Genomic DNA, 16,843 nt, shown 5'->3' with positions numbered 1-16,843 from the left:
CCTTCCAAACTCAGCGATTCTGTGATTTACACTAGTCAATGAAACAGCCGAGGACAGCTCTGTGCCCTGAGGTGGGAGGGCACAGCCCAGCTCATGTGCATACATGAGTCCAGCACAGTCCAGCTCCAGCCTGCCACTGGGAATCGTCCCTGGACCAGGCCAGGCCCTGAGTGCCCCTGGGCGTCACTGAGTATCGCTGGTTAATGAAACAGAAGGACAGTCAGCAGCTGTACTAGCAGCACAACCCTACTGAGAATGACATGCCAGCCTTGAACCCAAGCTAGAAAGTCAGTATTTGGAGCCTAAGGAAAGGAAACATTCCCAGCATACCTCATGCTAAATATTTTCTCTAGGCAAGCAGGCTGACCCCCTCCCTGCTGGTGAAAAGCATCGTCCTAGTGAGTCAGGCAGATCTTGGGGAACATCAAAGATAAAAAGCTATTATCACAAGGCCTTGTGTCCCATTCTTCTCAGATGGTCTGAAGGACATTCTTCCAATCCCTCACTGCAGTCTCTCACCATAAAGAGTACAGATGTGGCTTTGAATTCAGTTCCGCAGGCTATTAGTTTTCCAACACATTCCCTCCTTGCACTCAGAAGTAAATCAATCTCCCCCCTCACCCAATATTCAAATCCCCGTGCACAAAAAGACAGGTCTCTACAGAGTATAATTTTGAAATGTAAAATAAAGAAAAGACAGTTAAAATGAAAATGTTGACCTATTTAAATAAATTGATAAAAGATTAACCCTCTCCCCCCCACCTTTTTTTTTTCATTATTCAGTTAATAGCAGGATTTGCAGTCCTGAATGGTTCATGACATTGGGCAAGAGGTCATTTGAAAATATATCTGTCTTAGAAGATGTCTTTGACCTTTGGATGTTGTCTTGGCTCATTCCTGGATCTCATACAATGTTTGCCAAGTTGGACAACAGTTTTGGAGATGACTGATATTATGATTTATACCTAGTTCAAGGCATTCCAGCCCATGAGGCAAATTTGATTTTGCAGCACTGGTAAAATGGATTCCACAACGGGGAGGACCTCAGAGAAGCAGTGAGATTTCTGGGGGGAGCCTCTGAATTCAGACCCTGGGATTTTAGGATGAAGGCGGGAATGAATGCCTGGAAAGGGGTGGTCTGCAGTTTGAAGGGGCTCAGTAAGCCATGGTCATGACCTTCCTCTCCTGCCACTTCTCACTGCTTCTCCTTGAAGATAGTCTTTCCTATCTTTTTTTTTTTTTTTTTGCATGCAGTCAAACCACTGAAAAGTTGATCAAAAAAATGCTCCAGTACAGATCAAAATTGTGAAATAGCCTGAGAAACCACCATCTTCTGTTTATTTTCATTTCTCTTCCAGCATTAATCCCCAGGAGGGCTACAGCACAATCTTACTTTGTGATGCAACCTGTCAATGGCTTGAAAGCAGGCAAAATGAGGAAGGAGGGGGAAGTAAGAGTAATTGTAAAAAATGAAGCGATTTCTCAAGAGCATCCCCTGGAGGCCCTGGAAGATGTTAGCATAAGGTCTCATAGTGGCTAAGGCCAGTGCTGGAGGCAGATTAGATATATTAAAATAATCTTAGAATAGTAAAAGCTGAGAGAGCTTGTGTAACTCGACATGTTCCCATTTTCAAAAGGGCCAGTATGAAAGGGCCAGTTAAAAAAAAGACCTTCAGTTTTCTTACTTAAATAAATGACTTACAAAAGATATCATTTGGCAACACTAAAGGGATAACTGTTTTATTGCCCAAAAGCAACACCTTTTTAAAGAACTTGCTAAAGTGAATATGGCTGTTGGGAAATGTACATTATTGTTCTATGTGTGAAAATTCTGGTTCACGATGGGCTCAAAACACTGTCTAACACAACTATTGTTTCCTTCCTCAGGGTTTTCAGAACAACAGCAACTGCATGCGAGGGACAAGGCTTCAGTGTCTGAAATGCATTCTGTGTTCACAATGTAAATAGTTTTCTTAGCATCTAATATCTCTCCTTCCCAATTCCCCTGGCTTACTAAGGAAATAATTGACAAAGCTAAGTTGAATGAGGAAGAGTTAAAAGAGAAGGCAGACCATCTAAAAGCACAGCCTAGGAAGCAGGGTAAAGACTGAAATCATGGACAGTTCCCTGTTATTCAACACAGCCAGAATTTCCTCCATGGCTTCCAGCCTTTCTTCAGTATATATGGTGTTTTATCAAATAACATTAAACAAATTGCTTAATTTCTTTGTCAGAGCTCCTTATATGTGACATGGGGACAGTAACAATATCCATTCTTTGCTGTTTCTACATGTTCCTGGTGCTTCATGTATTAACATCTGTAAACATTTAGTTATCACTGGATCCATTAGTTTATATTCCAAATTTATGTATATTTTTCTTTGACTTTGTCAGGAATTACTATCCATTAAAAAAAATGTAATTCAGAAAAAAATTCTTTTACATCAACATTTCATAATATTTATTTCAAAAAAAGCTAATAACTTGCTTCTTTATTGCTTTGTTGTGATAGCTATTTGATATTCCCACTTTTAGGTACAAATTGCAATTCTATCAGGAAGTTATAAGATATCATTAATATTTTCAGCCCAAACAAAAGCACATATTTGAAAATATCTTGTGTACATTAATACTCATAAGATAGTTTGTCTGGCTGTTTAGGTCATGGGTTTTTTGGTGTCACTCTCTTTACTGTGTCACTAAATATTCAGCATCCAAATTTTTTAAAGGAATATTTTATCCCTAGCTGCCTCTCTGCCTTCTTCTCCACAGCTGAAAATGCAGTGGACTCTGTGTTATCTGGCATTTTACATTACGGCCATTCTCTTAAGGTCACTACACTTAATATATGCAAATACCTGGAAAATCAACTCAATCTCCAAAGCCTGTCTGATGGGGACCCTGAAGGAGGTTGGAAGATATATTTCTAACTCTTCCACCTTCCTCTTTTCAAATGCATGTGTAAGTAGTTCTTCTGCTTTTAAGACATGCACTGTGAATTTTATTTGTGTTTTATTTCCTCAGCAGATCTACCCTAGGATAGACAGACCAAAGACTAGCGCTCCAAGGTTACTCCTCTATTAACAGCCCCATGCAACCGTCTCAGTACTGGCTTTTCCATTTCTCCTTGCTGTGCAGGGGAAGGAGCCAAGGAGATAGGAGTGCACCTTTATTTTACAACTTCACCTGTCATGGGTTTGACACCAACAGCTACAACATGTCCAGCCCAAACCTAATACTTTCAAGAGGGCTTTGAACAGCACATGTCAGTAATATGTTCCCCTGAGAAGAAATACAGTGTTTTTCTTCCAGGGGAGTTCCTTTATATTTAAAATATTGCTGTAGTAAAGTTAGACTATTGCACAATTTTGATTACACTGTGCCTGTTTTAATCAGCAGCTTCACTCTTTGATATTATTCATTTAAAAAAAAGGAATATCATATTCTCCTTAAATCTGTCATCAAGAGCACTGACTACTGTCTTAATAAACTTTTGTTGGAAACACAAGTTTTCCCGATCTCAAAGACTCTCATCTCTGAGGTACGTTGAACTAATTAGTAATTTAGAAGGAGTTGAGGGGAAAAAAAAGGTTCACTTCAGGCACTTCGGTAGACAAAGAACCAAGTTCCTTCATATGTATTAATACATTAGAAAATAGAATTAATGACCTGAAGCTAAGACAGTACCTGGGATGATTTTGTGGAATCAGTTTTTAATTTGAAAACATTTACACACTGAAAACATTTAATTAAACTAACTAGGAACCAAATCCCTTTCCTTTCAATGGAAGGAAAACAATATTCATAAATAAGTAATTTTAAATCATGTATTATTAGCAAAGCCAGTAGTAGACTCATTGAGATCCCAGGCAGAGGCTAAAGCAGGGCAGTATGTGCCTCTCACCAGCGTAATGGGTGATTTGCACTGGTACCTATCTCAGTCAAATCTCTCTCCGTCCCCACTGCAACTGCAGGCAGTCACTATGCTTTTTTGCCCCAAAGACCATTTCACTACTTTATTTCACTAGTTGCTCTCTTACTGATGGGGGTCCTACTTACTTTCCTAGGGAAACCTGATGATCCCGTGCTCAGAATATTTCGTTTTCAAATGCATAACATAACTCCATGCCATTACCAAAGCTGGGGTGGGCAATCCTTTGTGTCGTTCTCAAGCAGAACTAAACAGGAACAACTATTTCATGCATGCTCAAGAGAAGAAAGCAAAAACCTCATTTCATAGTTATCCACCTCACTGGTTGCTTCAGGCTAGTAGCCCTGAATTGTGAGAATCCGTATGCTCTAAATCAAAGCTGTATCAAATAAATATCTATACCACAACCCAGAATCGTACAACAGGCATTGCCATCTCCTAGCAGACTGCTGGTCCACCTGGCTTGAACTTCTTGCCTCCAGTAGTCATGTATCAGGGAAGTATGATATTTTCCACAGTAGTAGTAATGTGAGATTTCTTTTTATTATTTTATATATATAATGCTAAATTAGACATCAAAAATCAGTAACCAAGTAGTCATCATTGCCCATGATGTGTTAACAGCTACGGGCATAAAATCAAAGGAATAAATAGATAGAAAGGTTTTTATATGTGATTAGAAAGGAGGAAAAAGCACCCCAAGAGTGATAAAATGTATCCAATTGTCCTTTATTTTTTACATTTAGTCCTTCAAACAAACAGTTTGCTTGATGAGATCTTTCAAGTCTTCTGCAAAATCCTAGAGAATTAAAAAATTATTCTGTGAGCTGACAAAAATCCTTTACTGCCTGATTTTGGGGACTCTATAAATCCACTGGTTGAACGTCACTAGCTTGAAGTACAATGCAATGAATTTTTAAAAGGAATGAAGTGATAAGTACTGGTATATTAGTGATACATAGTGAAAAGACTGGTATTACAGGTGTGTCTTCCCTTTGTATGGCTCAATCTGTTTTTTCTTTTAAATATAAAAACCAAATATAATAACATTGTATAGTTCCCCCAATTATACAGTACAGTTCATTTACTATTTTTAAGGTCTTTTTCTCAGATTTGGTGTCATAACCCTATTGTTACCTCTTGTAGGAACAAAAGGTCGATGGTAAATTGTATATGAATGCAGCAAAAGCTTCATAGCTTTTTCCATACTTATGAGGTTACTGTTACCTATATATACACAGTCAGTAGCATCTATTAAGCTCTTATCTGATAGGTGACTAGTAGAAAATGAATAGAATCAGAATGGAATTTTTACTACTGAAAGAGATTTTTACTACATAGCAAAATTGCTGGGGAATGAAAGTACCATAGGGCTGAGGTCCAGACCCTTCCAAGCAGCCTGGACCTCCCTCATTAGGCATCTAAGATCTCTCGTTTAGGTGTCACTGGCACTTTTGAAGCCATTCTCAGCATACAGTTAACCACATGTAAATCCTGTAGATGATTAAGCTCTTCCTTCTCACACAGCCAACAAGCTAGTACAAAATCTATTTCAACCTGTAGTCCTGAAGTAGGATTCAACATTATAAGGAAAAAACAAATATCTTTCAGCACAGTTGCATCTTGTATGCTTAATCTGGGTATACCTATACCTTTTCAAGTCTCCTGTCACCTCAGGAAGGCCGCTTAGGAAAACAATAGGGGAGGGATTTGCAAAAGCCATGAGAAAGATAGAGATACATGTGGGCGCATGGAAATTTCAAACAAGAAGAGAGATACAAAAGCAACTGGAAGACAGAGATAGATCCAGCTGCTAGGATGAATACATACGTGCCTGAGCCTCATCAGATGCATGTTTCCAGGAGATGATCTCTAGTTAATAGAATTATTTCTTTCTAGAACATCACTCAGTTGCTTCAAGTCAGTTCCTTACACGCCTAAGCTGTTCTTCTCTCTCAGCTTAACCCTTCAGGGTTTTACCCCGAGCTTGATAAGAAGATTTCCCACTCAGCCAGCCAACTCCTGAAGTCCTTTGTTAGTTTTCCATCATTGTCAAAACTCAGCATGTATGCTGGAACTGTCACCTTCCTTGGGGCTGGGAATTCATCTGGGTGGTAGACCATCATGACCAGGGCAATGCCTGTAGAGATCCAGCTCTAAGGGCCAAAGACTACATAAAAGAGAAGTGCTTAGTGAGATTTTTCAAAAGCACCTAAATTTCTAAATGTTTTTTGCAAAACCTTAGTGCCAAGACACCTGTCTAAAATGCCATAAGAACTTTTCAGAAGAAGAGGGGGTTCTCTGAGTCCCAGAAAAATGTTTTAATTACCACAACATCCTTCTTTACTGAGAGCTATAAGACAATAGAATAATTTCATAATAAGAGTGCTTAAAACCTCATCATTTGGACTGTGCAAAGTGAAGTGAGGAATTGTAAACTGACATATGGAAAGCTGACCTGGATGGAAAGCAGAAATTTTTTTAGTCACTTATTCTCTGAGCTGGAAATTTTGAATTCCAAATTAGAGATAAATGTAGCAACAGGCAACTATTATTTTTAATACATCTTTAATAAGATGAATAAATAAGCTTTGTGCAGATTGGAGATACTAATACTAAAACGGGATGATATAATTTAAAAACAATCTAAAACAAGCAAAGTCACTTCTTAAATCAGTTCCTTAATTTTACTTGTAAATTTTCTTCAACATGCCATAAGTAAACTGCTTACAGGAAACTTTAATCATTTGCCAGTCACAGTCAAATGACTGAGATTCTTCTTAGGCCATTTGCCTGGGATTTGAATCCAAACGACAGAATTATTTGGATGTAACACAATTAAGTCTGTCCAGTCATAATGGCCATTTAATGAGCTTCAGCAAGGCAGAAGGGAGTTAGCTCTACCTGTCTAAGCAGGAATTTAGTATGCTATAAAGCTAACATAATAAATAATTTAAGTGCTGAAATATTACAAAGCTAAGACTTTCCCACTGACTCGGTAATATGGATTGTCATGCATGGAGAGAGCCATTAGAAATCCAACAGATAACAAAGTGAAAAAGAGTAGATCACAATATTTGACTGCTAAATAGTTAAAAACGTGCTGTCTCTCTTCATAGGAATGTGTTACGGTTTGAGATAGTTGTAACTTGCACTTGACAGACATTTATGTGACTCTGCCTATAGGTCTGCTCTCCTGTGTCATCTTGCTAGAAGGCAAGGTCCTGGGAAAGAATGAATGAATGAATGAAGACAGGGAGCATCACATAGAGTTGTATGAGAAATCATACGCCGCCCTCTATTAAACAGAAAACCCAAATGATTTCTATCGGACACTAAATTAACCCAGCGGGGATTTCTGACTGTTCCAGGCAGAAGACTACTTTATTCATAAGAATAATTGGATATTGGAGAAATTATCATGTTTCATATCGTGAGTTGTAAATGTCGGCTCATACATAAAGGATTATCATGGGGTCTGTGTGTCTTTGCCAAGGCAATTACCCAGCTGATTAAGTTCAGCAATGCCCTGAAACCTAGCTTTAGGACAGAGCCAAGGTCCTAAACCCACAGAAGTTTGCCTCTTCGGTGTCAAGCAGGAATAAAGTTGGCAGCATTGTTCTAGGAGCCTCCTCTGTCACTTATGACACTGACCAGCTAAAAGGAAATGGAAATGATGCTATCAGGAGAGACGTGCGGAGGGGAGGGATAAAAGGACCGTCCACCTTTAAGAAGGAAATGTGAAAATTAGCCTTGAGTTATGGTCCTCGTGGAATTAAGGAGGGTGTGATTTTTACATCTGCTGAATTTTTCAAGTCCTCTTTTCTTTTTAGTGACAAAAATATATGATTCAAAGACAAAACATTTTTTTTCCACCACCATAAAAAGTTCACAAGTTATGAGGTAATTGCATTAGCACGCTGAGAAAAAAGAAAAGTATGCAAGAAATCCTGATTGGCGTTTCTCTGTTTAAAAGGAATTATTTTCCAATACCTGAGCATGCCCAGAGGAGCTAGTCTCTGAGCAGCTGTGAAACAGAACCTTTTTACTTCAGGGTTAGTGCAGGGAGCTCATTAGCACAGCCTCAACCCTCAGCTAAACAGCCTTGTTTGCATATTGAAGCAATAGAATGTGAAGGTGTTAAAAAGGAAGAATTGCAGCCGCTACTCCTGACTGACATGTCTATCTGGGCTCTTGTGTTTACAAGAGAATAACGAAGCTGCCCCAAAGCCCCTACTGGGCCTGATTATTATGCAGAGGCTTCTTAGATTATGTATAATTGATATCCATTTTCCCTCCAGCTAACCAATGGCAGCTCTCAGGAGTAATGCTCACTCTCCTGCATCTTACCAACCAAGCAAACACTGGAAATTGCTATCTTTTACTAGGCTTAATAATTTTTAAAGACCAAAAATTGACATTTACATTTTTCAGAAGCACAGATGACTGTACTGTTGGTATGGTTTTCCTGCTAATAACAATCACTAAATCAAACAATGGAAATTTAAGGGTGATGTTGATCTGGGGGTATGTTTATGTGTCATTTCTGTATATTTTATATACACACATTCCACAGTGTGTGTATGTAAAGTGTGTCTGTGTCCCAGTTTTTCCATATATTAACAATATGGTATCAAAAAGCAAGGACAAGTTCTGAAAGCTTATTTTCTACCATTTTTGTAAAAGATTTGCAAGGTGAATTATGCAGGCAAGGACATTCCTTCAATTACTTTTACTGGTCCCCTTTCTGTACTTACAATAGTTATCTTCATTCTTACCAGTTAGGCCAAATGTTCAATTCCTAAACCTGACACAGGCATAAAATTGAATAGTGCAGTGCTCATTTTTTATTACTCAAACAGTCCTCTGCTCATCTAAGAGAAAATCCCATTGAAGTTTTTTCTCAAAAATGAGTCGTTACATTTTACCTTTAAATTACAAAGCAGTTACAAGACAGGGTTTTTATTTTGTTGGTCAATTTTGGGGGGGTCTGATTTAGAGCTGTTGAAAGAATATTTGTTGGGGAGGATTGGGCAGGATAATTTTTAAAGTTTTGTGGGTAAAGAGCTGATCTTGAAAATGAAATGCTAATAGCTGGAGATAAACAGGCAAAGTCTGTACAACCCTCTCAATATACTGTCCTTCAACCCTGACCTTCAGCCTTTTTGCTGTTTTGATCATGGATATCTCTTCAGCACAAACAGTCAATTGCATAGAGATTTTTTTTTTATCCATACAAATAGTTGCCAGAATAAGGATGTGTCCAGTCCAATCATTTGCATGTCACCTCTCTCTCCAGAGGTGAAGACGTAGTTCACTAATCCTTTCTGCTACCTAACCTTGGCAGAATTTTAATTTTAATTTGCTCTCTGAGGAGATGCACAAGAAAATGCAAGGAATATTAATACAGGGGCTTAACTGGGTTGAATGTGAAAAGGTGGTAGTTCTTTCGGTTGCTTAGATATAAACCTATTCAAAATCATAGCCATTATGAGTGCACTAAACCCACTTTCTCTGCAAATAGCAAGTCAGACTGGCTGAAGGACAGACCCTAAATTAATTGAACCACTTTTACCACCTGAACCACTACCAAAAATCTACATACTCTTTCCATCCACTGAAGATCCCGAGCAAAACTAGGTAACAGTAAGAAAGGAGCATACTACCTTTACACAGGATTTCTGTTCCAACAACTTTTCAGAAACCATAGGATTGTCACAAAAAGCTGAAAAGTTTGCAAGCACCCTTACCTCTAATGGAGCATAATAGACAGACTGTAACAAAAAAAATTCTGCCTGCAGAAAATGCAAGTCCCAACAGGCAGTCATTCATACAGTGATCTCTTGACCTGTATTTAACAAAAGCTACACGCTAGCACTAAAAAAGATTGAAGTCAAATAGTCATTTCAGAGTTACCCCTTTGGCCAGTGGACCACAGACCTGCAGTATGCACTATCATTCAAGGATTTCAGGCTATATAATTACATTCCAAGCAGTTTTAATCCTGCACTGACTATGTAGCTGACTTAAGAGATGCCATAGGTCTTTCTGCTTTACAATGTAAGCTTTTGCTTTCTGCATAAACCTCTGCAAAGCGGTCACTGCTGTTCTGCAGGGAGCTAACTGGTCACATAGCTCTGTCTCCCCACCTCCTTTCAGGTGCTAACATTCATTAAAAGAAGCTTTAATTAAATATTAATTTATTACTTATTTATTACTCACTGCTCTTCCATGCCAAGAACTGCTGAGCTTGCCATACGGATACTATTTGATCTCTGAGAGGAAAGGAGTCTGTGTGTCCATGAATGGGAGGAGACATGATCTGTATTAAGATGCAACCCACATTGTGAAAGCATTAGGAAACAGCCAGTATTTACTCTGAAGCTTAGGAGTGTCTCTGTTATCAAGCATATTTGTGATCTTCACACCTTCAATATGCTATTTTGAGATGTTACTTGAAAGCATTTGTGGCATTTCTCCACTGCCTTCCTTGGAAAAAAGGTAGCAGAAGAATTACACCTTCGCTTTCTCTCTCTCTTCACATTCACTCTTACACACATTGAAGCCCCAGTGTCCAAAAAAAGCTATGACACTTTCTTTTTCCTTAGAAACATAAAACCATCCCATCGCTTTGGGTTTGGGGTCATCTCATGTAGGTCTCCACCATGAAGGGGGAGCACGCCTGGCCTGATATGTCAAGCAACTGCAAGCTGTCACCTTGTGTGCAGTGAACATCACCTGCCCAACGTGAATTTGAGACTGAACCATAAAAGCTGACTTTAGTAGAGGTAGGGACTGGCTTCACTTACACGGAATCTGGACTCTCTCTTATAGAATATTACTCTTCTCCGTTGTTCTTTTCTCTATAAGCATAAAATAAAGACATAAAGTCACCATTGCCCAGTCTCCTTCTGGAGAACGGTCTGTGATTGTTTCTCAGAATAGAACCTGTTAGGATAAATTTCCTGAGGAGTGATATAATGAATACTGAGTATTTTCCTTTTATTATGTAAGATACTTTCTGAAGTCCATTTACCATAATCACCAGGAGAAAAGTTGTGATAACTATCTGACAGAGGTAATAATAAGTATATATGCAAGGTGCTGTACAGATTGGAGTTCTGGTCCAGTTTTATAGATGACCCATCAATATTAATTAAGAAACAATCAGCAAGGTTTTGTCAAGGAAAACATTTAAGTATTCAGTTATACATACAGATATCTTCAGTTTAAAATGCTGATTGAGAACCTTGCAAGAGGTTTTCTTTCTATTTCCATTTGCTTCGAGTTTACATCAGATTTTTCTCACCCTATCTTGGTGATTCCATTTCCAGATCCAGTTGAAGTCAAGACATGCAGACAACGCATGAAAATCTGTATTTTAAATCAGCTCTGCAACACACTTCTATATTTATTCTGTGCTTATCATTTTCTTTGGTAGTAACAGGGGTCTTTTGAGTCATAGTTTCCATGCCACACTGATGGCACATGGCACACAGATGAAGCCACAGCATGAAAAAGACTGAAGGACGTGATTATAGCAAAGAATAATTGAAGGCCTAGGAACCTGTGGTCCAGAATAAATTTTAGTCTGCCACTCAGCATGTTCTGCATTCATTACTATTCAGTAGAAGCTCCGTACACAAAAAAAAACCCCAAAATTTACTCCTAGAACTAGAAATTTTCACCAGCAAAAAGGCAAAACAGTCCAAACTGGAGACAGAGTAACTGTTGGAATTAATATTTAATGACTGCTTCGAGAGTTAGCACAGGGAGGGAAGAGAACAAAGTCTGCCCTTCAAAGACTGCTCTTGTGTAAGGTCAGTGCAATTTGTTTTACAACTCTATTGAAATAAAATATAAATTCCTTCTATATTAGACAGATAGGTTTTCTTTGCTTTAATTTGTTGCTGCTACCAGACTGAGATTGTGATATACCTGATATTTCCTCTGTCCTGAAGAAACAGACTGTATATTGACATAAACACAGAAATATTGGTAGTCTCTTTATTAGCCAAAACTCTATTTGTTCCACATTGTTTCCTGTCTTCAAAAGGGGAACTTAACACAATCAGTGTACACAAGTCAGACAACACCCAGGAATTACTGTAGCTTTTCATTTTCTCTCTACTTCACTGGGCTATAGCTACTGTACATTGATCTGAAAAATCACTGATCTCAGTGCTTTCAGTTATATCCTTGTGAAAATAAATGCCTCAGAATTGTAACAAGTTCATGTAAGAGAATCTCAAAGATAATATCAGGAGAAAAAGCAATGATTTTTGGAGAGACAATAAAAGCACCACTATGCAAGACCATCACCTCTGCCAGCTCAACATGCTAAAATTTCAGGGGCTAAGAATCTGATTATGTCAATAAAGACTCAAGTCTGCAAGTTTTCTGGCCATTATAAAGAGTGGTCTTATATCTATTTATATGTCTTTAGTTTTGAAAAGTCTTTGGATGTCTTTGATGTCTATCATAGGATTTCTGTTAATTTCATGCCAGAATAGCTATATGCATATAGTATGCATAGAGACAAAAGAAAACTTCCACAGCTGAGCACGGTTCACTAGGGCCATTTTGTTCCTCAGAAGCCCTTTTTCAGGCAGCACCTCATTGCTCCAACATATTAATCACCAAAGCCCTGGTCTCATAATGAAGTGCTATGGATTTGCAAAAGCTCTAAAGGCATTACATCTGTTACCTGAAAGAAAAATGAGGTGAGTGCTCAGCGCAGGAAAATTAGCACAGCAGTGCTGTCAGAGGCTAGGCTTCCTCTGGCGAGGTTATTAGTGAAGCTTAGAAAATTTCCAAAACTCTGGTGGTTCAGTTTGGCCTGGGCCAAACAGTCATCTCCAAAATTGTGCTTGAAATCTAGCACAAGAGATGTCAAGACTGTGCACCAGAGCAGCATGGAGCTTGGGTTCCTATGTTGCATGGGTTTGATGAAATAAATAATTGTCAAAGCCTGGCATCAGCTTGATCTTGATCAGTAATCACAGAGGCTTAGATTCATATATAAATCTGTCATTATCTTTAGCTTGTTTTTGTCCTTCCTCCTTTCCTATCCTAATTTTTATCATGTTCAGAAAGAACGATTGTTATGACGTTTATGCTATTATTCAGGTGGGCAAATTAATTACATTCTACCTTATCAAAAAACATTTTTGCAGTTTGCCACTGATGACAGTTCTATAAAATAAGACAGACAGCATCTTCCGGGGATAGGATGGGCAGATGTCTTTGGCTTTAAGCCACAACAAGAAGAAGGGGGAAGTGCTATAAATGAGTAAATATGGCATTTCCTAAGTCGCACTGAAAAGCCCTGCAGCATATGTCTCCTTGGACACTTAAGGCTCTATCCAAGTCTGTTCTAAAAATCAGGCTCTTAATGTTTTGCTGAGAGGCCTCATCCTCTCGAGCTCCACAGCCCTTTGGAGAGGGAGAGACAGCATCACTCAGCACTGCACTGTTGGTCTGAGCTTTTATTCATGAAGATGGATCAGGCCCTAGAAATCATCCACCAACCTCTGTTCTTCCAGAATGAGTACTTTGAGACTGAGCCAGAGCTGCCCTACAGCCCACTCAGCACCTTGCAGTGTTGGTACAGCCACAGTCACGAACGTGTTACTCTGAATCCACTGAAGTCACTGTAGTTACTCTGATTTTCCCTCAGTTGCAACTATTGCAGCTGAAAACAAAATCTAGTGCCAAGCAGATTGTATTGTCCACACATAGGGTTTGGGAGCTCAACAACAAAAAATGCATCCCTTGACCTTTTATTGGAAATGCACCTCTTGGCAATAAACAGTGGAAAAGAAGGGTGTGAGGTGAGGTTTGCTGTTAAAGCCTCACCAAGCACGCCAAGTGCTAAACAAGTCTTGTACTCAAACACATACAAAGACAATCTCTGACTCTCAGTTTTTTCTAATTCAAGAGACAGCTTCCTATCTTTACAAGCAATATAGTGTCTTTCTTTCAGTGTGGTGGAAATGCCTGTAGCTCATGGCCTTGTCACATGACCATAGTATAAGCCATGAAGCAAAACATATCCACTCAAGATTTACCACTTAAAAATGATCTAGAACAGTATCAAAATTACATTGCTGCATGGTATCATATGGATATCATATGACAAATTTTAGATGAATGATCAAGGGATTTATTTCTCTTGATTTCCCTCACATTTCAGATAGCTGTAAATACTCACACAAAACAGTATGACATATAACTATTCATCACACCTGGTTTTTACCATGTAAAAACACAGACTCTGAACTTAAGGCAGCCCAAAAGACAGCACACATCATCCAAACCTCGGTGTCTAGAACAAGTCTAATGAAGCTGAGATGGCTTAGACTAGTTGTCTAAGTTTAAAGCAGCTGAAATCAGATAATATGAACACTCTCTGAAGTAACTATGCCCAGAACAAGGCAGCAAAGAATTTAGGCCCATGTGGGAGAATAGGAACCATCTATGTGAACCAATTTTTGTTACAGACTTTGAAGAAGATATAATTCTGCCTGTAATTTATGCAGAATGAAGTTCTTCAATCAATAGGTGACAAACGATAGTTGTAACAGGTGCATAAATCCAGTTTTGTACATTCACTAAGTAATTCATCACTAAGTGACTTCAGGAAGTCATTCATGGGAGACCTTGTACCTCCAGTGCGCTGATTCCTCTTCTTGCAACAGATAAGCTACTGTATAACATTTAGAAATGGGTATCTATTACATCTAAGCACAGCATAAAGGGAAACTCGTGGGTGTGCAGGGCAGCAGCAGACATTCAGTAACAGATTAAACCTATTACCCAAGTGTGAGAACTTTTCTTTATCAGAATCACCTCTGCATATCATACCTTCACCCTAGCATCACCACGCTGTCCTCAGTTTCTCTCATTCTGGTGGTTAGGATTTATTCATGTATGTTAAATCAGAAATCTTTCAATACCAAAAAGGCTGAGCTGGACTTTCACTAAGCCTTTTGGTGGCTGCCATTGAGAGAAATAGCCATACAATACATAGCCATACAAGTGGCTGTGACAGCCACTTAAAATGAAACAGCACAGCTGCACATTTTTTACATTGACTGTCAGAAAGTCTTGTGTATTTTTAAAAGGCAAGTTTCACCAGAAGATGAATTTTTTTTAAAAAAAGATCAGATTATCTTCCAGAAATGAAGAGTCTGGGCATAGTCAAGGATTTAATAATTGTGAAACACTCCATGAAAACTAACAAGCAGCCTAAATATATATATATATATATAGCATAGATAGTACGGTCCCTCTGAACAGAAGTAACAAAACACCTTTATGTAGGGAACTGGCGATCCTTTTAACCATCAGTCATCAGTTCATTCATAGTTGCCATAGCAGAAAGCAACTGAAGTATTTCAAAGAGTGTCATTTCAGAATTCCTGCCAGAAATTGGAGATGAAGGCTTTGCATTATCAGAATGGAAAAAACAAACTGGCACGGATGTAGCAAGGAAAGTAAGAGGCTGAAGTTCAAATTTTCCTTTGTGCCATTCCACCCTGCTTTGATATTATAGTTCCTAAGTTTGAATCATGGGAACAAAAAATTGGTCCCTTTCCTCTAAGTCAGTATTTTTATGGCATCTAGCAAAATGAGGGTTTGGCCTATGCTTTACAGTTCCTTGGCATTACAATACAAATAAGAAAATACTAAACATAATCATTCATTAAGGGACTAATCTTTCCCATACATCTCTTCTTATGGAATATGTCTTTCTGTCCATCAACTACTCCACATGCGATAGCTAAGAACTACATTAAAAATACAAAATCTATGAGGAAGACTAAATATGCTTGTGATCATCTTACATAGTAAAAAGAATAATTTACAACCAGCTCTAATAGGACCTTCCATCTGGAAAATCTGTACTTGCAATGCTGGAAGTTAGAAATTTTCCACCTTAATAAACAAAAGCAGGAGCAGGATTAGTGGTGCTGAAGTTAGGATGGTCTACAGATACAAGAAAGGCAAGGTGTGTAGGAGAAAGCAACATTCCTTTATTAGACCGATTTTTTTAGTTAGAAAAAAGCAGATGAGCTTTCAGACACACAAAACTTTCTTCAAGAATTTCAGGATACAGGGTTATTTGTTGGGATTACAAATCACTGTCCGTTATTGCCTTCTGTTCTTTGTTACTCCCACACAGCGTAAATATTTATCCCATTGACCATTCAGGTTCCCTGAAAATGGATGCCGTTTATCAGGTAAAAGTCCCTTTTATAGCACATACTTCATCTCTAATAGCAGAGGTCTTTTTATCAGCTCTATTACAGTAGGTGTATTATGTCTTATTTGCATTACTGTTGCCTAATGAAACCCTACCCAGAACTGTACCATGCACTCTGAAAACACAGTGGGAAATATTCTTTCACTAAAAGGTTTGTCATCTAAATAAAGAAAGCAAAGAGAGAATGAAAACAAGGGCATGTTACAGATGGGGAACTGAGACAGACAGATTTGCTCAGAAGTATTTTCCAAAGGTATACAATAAATCAGCAGAAGAAGGTTTGATCCCTTCAGATCCCTATTCCCTATTCGGTCCCTCAAACCTTCCTTTCTTTCATTATTTCCCTCTTTCAAATGATAGCACATAAAAAATATCTACCCATGCTTATGAACAAGATAACTATCACAACTATGATGCTGTGCTATTATATCCCACTAAGGATGCATGAAAATGCAGACTATGGAGTATATCAGTTTTATACTGTGCTTTTGAATGTCACAGATCTCCACCCATAACAAAACTGCATCACTGTTTCCATAGTAACAAGATAACATGAGCCACTTTGGTGCCTGTTCCTGTCTCTGAAAAAGTCCAAGCTTAAGATGAGAATACCATATTGGACTATGTAAATGAATTCTGATTTC

The sequence above is a fragment of the Apteryx mantelli genome, chromosome 2 (genome assembly GCF_036417845.1).
Source record: "Apteryx mantelli isolate bAptMan1 chromosome 2, bAptMan1.hap1, whole genome shotgun sequence".
NCBI lineage: Eukaryota > Metazoa > Chordata > Aves > Apterygiformes > Apterygidae > Apteryx > Apteryx mantelli.
The sequence above is the reverse complement of the archived record's forward strand: the minus strand, read 5'-3'. Positions refer to the sequence as shown.